The sequence below is a fragment of the Strigops habroptila genome, chromosome 5 (assembly GCF_004027225.2).
Source record: "Strigops habroptila isolate Jane chromosome 5, bStrHab1.2.pri, whole genome shotgun sequence".
Taxonomy (NCBI): Eukaryota; Metazoa; Chordata; class Aves; order Psittaciformes; family Psittacidae; genus Strigops; species Strigops habroptila.
In genome coordinates, this window is record NC_044281.2 from 63,455,879 (window position 1) to 63,463,816 (window position 7,938).

Here is a 7,938-nt window from a genome sequence, read left to right on the forward strand (position 1 = left end):
CCATAAGTCCTCCCCTCAAAGGCTTCCTCACACTGATTTCCACAATCAAAAGGAAAACATGGCCAAAATTTCTTAAAGACAACTATATGCAGTACTACTGGAATACACTGATATCAAGTCAAATAAAACAACCTGTAAAAATTCCTTGCCAGATACTGAACTCAATCTTGTGTTTAAATAGGCATGCTCCAGAATACTGTGACATAACTAAATCACGTGCAACTTAACATACCCAAAATCAAAAAAATACAAGTGTTTGAAACAGCATAAGACTTGGCACTGATGAGAACAGTTGGCCGTAGGCTTTAATTTGACAACTCAGCTTTGAAGCAGAACATAAAGCTTCAAACTTAAACAAGGGAGCTTCAGGTTAGATATATGGAAGAAGTTCTCCACTGTGAGGGTGCTGAGGCACTGGAATGGGTTGTCCAAAGTGGTAAATGCCCCATCCCTGGCAGTGTTCAAGGCCAAGTTGGACAGACCCTTGGGTGACATGGTCTAGGGTGATGTGTCCCTGCCCATGGCAGGGGGGTTGGAACTGGATGATCTTAAGGTCCCTTCCAACCCAAACCATTCTACTGTTCTATGATAAATCATCTCAGTTGTTAGGAAGTAAACACCAGACTGACTTACCGAGGCAAGCCTGGTTTGGAGCCTTCAGGGTGAAGCTGTCTTCTGAAAACACGTATTTTTATCAACTTCGGGAGAAGCAAGCGTTACTAACTTGCAGGAAGACATCAATGAAGCAGGTGGGCTCGCTCAGCAGCCGCTCCCTGCGCGGCAGCCCGCGAATCCCAGCCCCAGCGCACGGTTCCCTGACGCCAGCGCCGAACGCGCAAGCCGCACGCTCGGCTCCGCATTCAGGCAGCGCGTACCATGACAACCCCGCGCACCGGCCCACCGGTGACGGCCCCGGACCCCATCCACCCCGGCCTGCACCGCACCACAAGCTCGGGCGCTTCACCGCGTCTCTCCGCAGGCAAGGCGGGGGCCGGCCCAGGCAGCGAGCGGGCAGGAGAGGAGGGGCCGGGCCGGGCCGGGCCGGGCCGGGCCGGGCCGGAGGTGCCGCTGGCGGGAGCAGCACGGCCGGACGCGGGACTCACCTCGCCGCTCGGCTCCCGGGACACCTCGGGCAGCCGCGCCTGCGCGCTGCCACTCACCGACCACGCACGCCGAGCGCGTACGCATCACTTCCTTAACGTCCGCGGTCACGCGTGCGTGGTGCAGGGAGGCGGGTCGTGCCGCGGTGCCCGGATGTGAGGCGGGCAGCCCGCGGCCGGAGTTTCGTCAGGCTGCCGCGGTAACGCGTCTGTGCCTGGCAGTGCGTGTGCCCGCCGAGGCTGCCTGCCGTGGTGGCACATGGTCACCTCGGGCCGCGGCTGGTGCTTGTGGAGAAGCGCCTGTAGGTCCCAGCCGCGGAGGAGCTGCTGTGAGGGACCGCCTCGAGAGTTCCGTCTGCTTCTTTGGCAGGCCTTAGTGTCGGGGGTTGTCCTTTAGAAGGCTTAGGGGAGGAAGCGTGAGCTGTGGGTGCAAAGTGAGCCCGGGGGTCAGAAAACAAGTGGTGTTGAGTAATGTAATTTGTTTGCATCAAGGCTCCACCAAGGCACGAGGAGGGAAGGATGCTATGCAGCTCGGGATGTGCCAGTAAGGTTGCTTGCAGGCCCAGTGGCTGATGGGCAAGAGGAACAGTCTTGTAAGAGCTACTGTTCTCCTGCCTGCTGGGCGCTGTACCAGCAGTTTCTTGTGTTTTCTGCATTCCTTTCTGTTTTCCTCATAATTCTCTGGTAGTGACAAAAGCAGAAAACTAGATTTTCTTTAAGAGCCCTTTCACTTTCTCTGCCTATTTTTCCCATCCTTCTGTCTCCTCATTCCAGTGGCATGAGCGTCCTGGACCCAGCTCCTCCTCCTTTGGGCAGCAGAACTGAATTTATTCACTTGGGCCAACTGTGAGAGTATAAATACATAGCAGAATACATTTGGAAATGTTTTGCTAGTTAAATGCTGAGGCAGATAGAGTTTAACTCTTGGCTTCACTCCTGGGACAATTCGTGATTCAGTTTGACCACAGAGTTGCTTTCTTCCGTTGCCTTTCAGTTGTCCTTCTCTGTGTGTTCTTAACGCTGTCTTTCTGCGGTGAATGTCTTGAAATAAGAAAATAAGATGCAGATTTAAAAAAATGTGGTATTATTTTCTAAATTTTTCAGGGATGAAGTCAAGGCATATGTGACACACTTAATTTCAACAAAATGCTACAGACTGTGGGAGAAAGAAAGCTTGTCCAGTAATGATGATACATTTGTAGTGCAACTTTGATCCAGAGAAATCCTAGATCCAACTGATTAGCCACCCTGCATCTAGAGGCTTGTGAGTCTGGCTATGTAGAAATGTCACAGTTGTTTAACAGAGGAATAGCAGAGGTGGGGTTTGTGTATGATTAGTTATAATGCTTTAATCGTGAAAGTTTAAGGATGTAGGTTAGGGTGTATAGGGAGAGAAAGTGACTTTAGATTTTGGGCTTTGTCTTCTTTACACCCTGCTTTTAGATACTTGTGCACATGGATGAGATCCTCCCTCCTTCAGGCTATTCAGTCCCAACCTTTCCTCACAGGGGAGATGGTCCAGTCCCTACTCCTATTAGTTGCCCTTTGCTGGGCTCTCTCTAGTAGCCCCGTCTCTCTTGTACCGGGAGGGTTGTAGTCTCTGTAGACACTGATTGTCTTGACATTTTCTCAACTGTGTTCCTACAGTGCTGTGATGGAGCCTACATGGCAGTATTAAACCACTGTTGATAAATGAAGTACCCAGCGATCCAAGCATTTCAGATATCACTGAAACTTTGTTTTAACAGGATTTGTAGCATACCTAACACACACACAGAGTTCCTGCACACTTGCTCCAGGAGAAGGGGTTCTGTTGCTATTTCTCAAGAATTGCCACTACATTGTTTTTTGTAAAATACTGTATCCAACCAAGTTCTCCATGTTGCCAGCTCTCTATGACACATTGTACCATTTCTTTACACTCCACTGGTGTGAGTATTAGTGAATAACTCTCAGAATTGTTGGTGGCTTTATTCTGAATTTATTCTGAACTACAATTTCAGGCCCTTGACTGAAGGTGTTCGCTTCAGTTCCCTTCCCTAATTCCTTTCAATCCCATTATTCCATCCTTCCCCCAATGTCTGGAACTCCCAAGAAAATACAGAAAGGATTCTCTAAGGTCTGTAAGACCAAGATCCAAAAGGTCAGCAGGCAAATAAAACTGTGCTTACTTGATATACTTGTTTGTTTCCTTTGGTCTGAAATATGCTTTTACTGCAAATATCCTTTACTTAATATTTAATGACTAGAATGAGGAGGCTTATTTTTAACCTTTGTTGCCATGTTCTAAGTACAAGGAATGATGCTTTGTAATTGCTGAAACAATTGAAAATGTGGAGTGCAAAGTTTTTCAGCAGAGTGAGAAAGGCAGCAACCAGGGGACATTTAAGGACAATGCAACATCAAGCTGTTGTCAAAACTAAACAGTAGGCTCAGTTTTCCAGAATCTGATTAATGAGGGGGGAAAAGACAAGTTGTCCTTAAGAAGAAAAACAGAGCTTTGTATCATTTGCTAGGAGAGGAGTTTTCAAATGGAAAGCTGCTTCTTTCCCAAGCTTGAGAGCAAGATGAGTGGAGATTTTCCTGAATGTTAACAGGCTTCTATGGTTGAAGAGATTACTGACAGTATTAAGTTGAGTATTAAGTCAGTATTAAGTCGAGAAGAAGAGGCTGTAATCCAGCATTAAATACTATCATTTCAAGGCAGGTACTTGCAGAACAAATCAGTTACACTGGTATCCTGACTGTGACTCCAAAGATCTGTAGTGGAGCTTGCTCATAAAGATCCCTGTAATGCTCTGCTATATGAGGGGATATATGGGACCAAAGATGATCATTTTGGGAGTGTTCTGAAACCATGATATAAAAATGTGGGAGGCCCTTCAGGCAGAGACTGATCAATGTCATCTGTCTGTGAAACACCATATACACTGGGAATGATGTATAAATAATAAGCCTGTAGCACAGCTAGTCTGTTGCGAACTGGGTCAGGCTTCCAGGTGGTGTGAATGAAGGCTGTTTGACTGAAGTCTGCTGAAGCCAGGTCTCCCAGCAGTTGAAAATCAATATGGATCCATTAAAGTCATAGAAGGGATAGATTCAATAGACCTTTAAAGCTCATTCCTTGGTGGTCCATCCTTGATGCATTTGCAACACTGTGGCTTTGTATTATCTCTTCTGTTACTTCTACTTCAACACATAGTTTTGCCTAAGCAGGTGACCGTCTGTGTTTTCGATCTGTTCTCAGCCTCAGCTATTGCCTGAAACTGTCCATTACAAAGGTTGTAAAAGTACAAAATATGTGTTATGAAATAGAATGACTTTGAAGTTATATTTTCAGGACAGTCATTTTCAGACAGAAACTTAACCTCTGATGAACCAAAATCTCAGTTCTGCTCTTGGCTACATACATACATGGCTTCTGATCTTTTCACATAGCATGCATGCATGTTTCTCCATCTTTTACAGAAGTATGTAGTTGTATTTACCTTAGACTGTTAGCTGCAGTGCAGCCACTCTTCTAAGCCACTGGCAGTGTGGTTTTCTGAACAAGATCTGCTTGTTTGGTTAGCTTTTTTACATGTTGTTAATGTAGCCACAATCTTCACCCCCCTCGTATGCAAGCATCAGTGGTGACGCTTAATTCTTGCCGGAGCTGGCCCTGGCAACTTTTGACATGCAGTAATTATGCTCTTTTACTTGAACTAGCAAAACTGGGAAATTAAACTGCACTTTCTATCATCAGCCTTGTAGTATTACTGGAAAGGATCCTGGCAGAGCATGTAAAGCAGCAGCTCAGAGCTCAGCTGTCAGATCTGGAGGGCTGTGTGGAAATGCAAATAGGCTTTCAAAGAAGCTCAGATAGAACAACAACTTGGAAAGGAAGCAGTTTGTTAATGTGACTCTGAATTGGGCAATGAAAAATCAGGTTCTGTAAATTACTGTCAGTGATGAGGGGGAAAGGGGCAATGGTTTAATTTTTAGTCCAGGATTTTTGTTCAGTTTCCTGCTCTAAAAAGTTATACCGAGAGTCATGGCCTCAGAATTCTATGAGAAATGCATGCCAATGATATACCCAGTAATAACCTGCCATGTCCCTGGTTCATAGCAGGAGATGATCCTCTCAAGCCCTGTAGTGGCCTGGTTGTGCTGTTAAGGGTGTGTACTGCTGACAGTTGGCCAAATCTTCAGTCTTCTGAAGGCCTTTCCTCCAAAGATTGTAGTATATATTTGGCCAAACTGAAGGCCAAAGAAGGACTTTGTGACAGATCATATTTATGGATTTTGTTCTGAGGAAATCCTGCACATGAACTATGACTGATTGCAACAGAGCAACTGCGCAGAAAGGCTTGGACTGACCAGCTAAGAAAAAAGTAATCTGAACTGCTACATATTCAGAGTTAAGTGACCCCAGGATTTGAACATCTTCAAGCTCTCATCACACAAGTGTTTACATGCATTAAGGTGACCTGAGGTGGCTGAGCCTCAGGCATGTGACTGCTACTCTTATTTATGGAGCAGTCCCAGTGGACGCAGTGCTTTGTTAAATATTTAAAGACGCTCCTTGTCCCAAAGTGCTTAAGTCTGAGATTTTCATAGATTCATAGAGCTTAAGGCCAAACAGGACCATTAGATCACTTTTTCTGACCTCCTGTGTGACACACAGCAAAAATTCTCACTCAGTGACTCCTACTCTGTCATGGAGCTGAGGTAGCACAGATGTCTTAGCAAGACATCACATTTTTATTTAAATACATTGAACAGTAGAAAATATACTACATGACTTGGTAGATTGTTTTAAGGACTCGTTTCCCTTGCTATGAAAAAACATGTTTCAAGTAGCCTGAAACACACTGGCTTTACAAAAGAGCCGGGTCCTTAAATGAGAGGCAGACCTATTAAACACAGTTGAGGGAAAGACTCCAGAGGAATTTTGGAAGAAGCCTCAAACACAACTTTGTAACATCCTGAGGCTGAATTTCAGGAGAACAAACTCTCCCTTACTTGCTTAGAAGTCTGAAATGGGGCGGACACCTCACGTTCCATGTAAAACTCCCCTAAGCAGTTATGTGCTTCCCTGTGCTATGGCTATTCCTAGAAATGCCACTTTTGTGGCTGAGCTGATCAGCTGGGCACACTTGTCCTGCCTGAGGCCAGCTTAGAAGCTGAAAATCCCAACAGTTAGGCAGGTATGGAGTGTCCTCATGGCCACAGGCAGCACTGTCCTATTAAAAAACAGATGGCAGTGGCAGCTTTTAGTGCATATCAATTTAGCTTCTCTAGTTTTCAAGCCCCTCCTGATGAAGTATCAGCTATGGGACTGAGCCAACATCCTAGAAGGTTTCTATATGAGTGGTGAGAATGCTATAAACCGAGGCACACTGACACTTTTAAAACAAAATGCTAAAACTGTGAAGTTGTGATGAAAACAGATAATAAATGATTTAGGGTCTGTATTACTTCTCAGGAGGGCACAGAATTGCTAGCAGTGTTGGCAGAAGAGGGAATTCCATCCACAGCAATAAAGCATCTGTATCTCTATGCACCAGCGAGTTGAGTGGCAAGTATCTCTCAGAGCCATGCCAGTGTAATAAAGCTAATATATCAACTTAAGAGAGATGCTAAGCTCTTTGAAAATAATTGTGTAGTTGGCAAGCAATCGCCTTTACTCATTATGTTGCAGAGAAATAAAACTGGTTTGGTTTTTTTTTCTCCCTGCTGTGGTGCATTTAAGAAATTAAATGCAGAAATCTTCTCCTGTTGCACTATTAGGTTGGAAAAATCATGACTGCAAATGGGAACATATTCCAGAAGTGAAGGTTTCTCTCACTGCTTTACTGTGGTTAAATTGCTCACCTATTGTATTTCCAACAGATATTGCTGGACTAAGGCTCACATGTAAGGCATTTCTTGACAATACCAATTTTTTAGGAAAGCTCTGAGTTTGTGCTTATTTGGCCTTCATATTTCTCCAGAGGAAGGAGAAAGTTACTCTCTAGTTGAATCTGCTGCTGCTCGTAGAGGACTGTTCCTGAGCTTGCAGCCAGATCATTGTTTCACATGTGTCTTTGCTATCAATCTTTTATAGCTGTGTACACAGCACTTTTTAAGGCCCCATATAAAAAGCAAACAAATATATATTACTTTTAAGTACTGAGTAAGCCTGTAATAGCATGTTGCCAGACCAAGTGCATCAATCTCCTGCAGGCAAACAGGGAAGCTGAATTTGGAAGTTTATCGAGTCTTTGCAAACCAGCCGTTCCCATTTTGTGTACTTCATAGCTATTCAGCGGGAAGCTTATGACAAGGCTCTGGCCTTTGTGTTCCAGAACCAGGATTTTCTGCTTCCATCTTACCCAGGCAGCCACAGACTGCCACTTTGTCACCTGCTGACAGTCTGTGCTAGGTCTCCTTGCAGTGACTAGCACTAGCACATATAATGATTCCAGAAATTCGCTGGCGGAATCAATCTAAGACTGTGTTTGAACTGTCAGGTGGGGCCAGGAAGAGAACCATATAAATATCTCAGTACTTGAAAATCTTTCGCCTCCTCAAAAACTGGGCTGACAGACATCCACGCGCCTGCTTTAACACTAGAGGGAGGCATCGCCTAAAAGAAATTGCAAAGGCTTCAAAAATAGCACAATTTAGAACGATTTATGTGTCTTGGAAGGGAACAAAACACTGATTTCTTTTTAAAGCCTCTGTTTTTATTGGAATACATTATGGGAGGCCTCATTTGTTGCCCAGAATGCTTTTGGCCACAGTGAAATTCAACCTTCCTGATGAGGCGGGCAGATTCAGCTTATGCTGCTCTGCTTTGTCTTAGCTCAGTTCT

General features: G+C 44.9%; 1 protein-coding gene across 3 annotated transcripts in view; it reads right to left on the reverse strand.

The window, feature by feature from the left end:
- ERCC6 (ERCC excision repair 6, chromatin remodeling factor) overlaps positions 1–1,216 on the reverse strand; it is a 45,160-nt gene extending 43,944 nt beyond the window's left edge. For 2 of the 3 annotated variants that reach the window (XM_030486725.1, XM_030486727.1), the window contains exon 1: positions 634–1,216. The gene's annotated coding sequence lies outside the window, so the exon portion shown is untranslated. The remainder of the gene's footprint in view (positions 1–633) is intronic. The other variant, XM_030486726.1, reaches the window with a different exon arrangement.
- Positions 1,217–7,938: the final 6,722 nt, after the last annotated feature.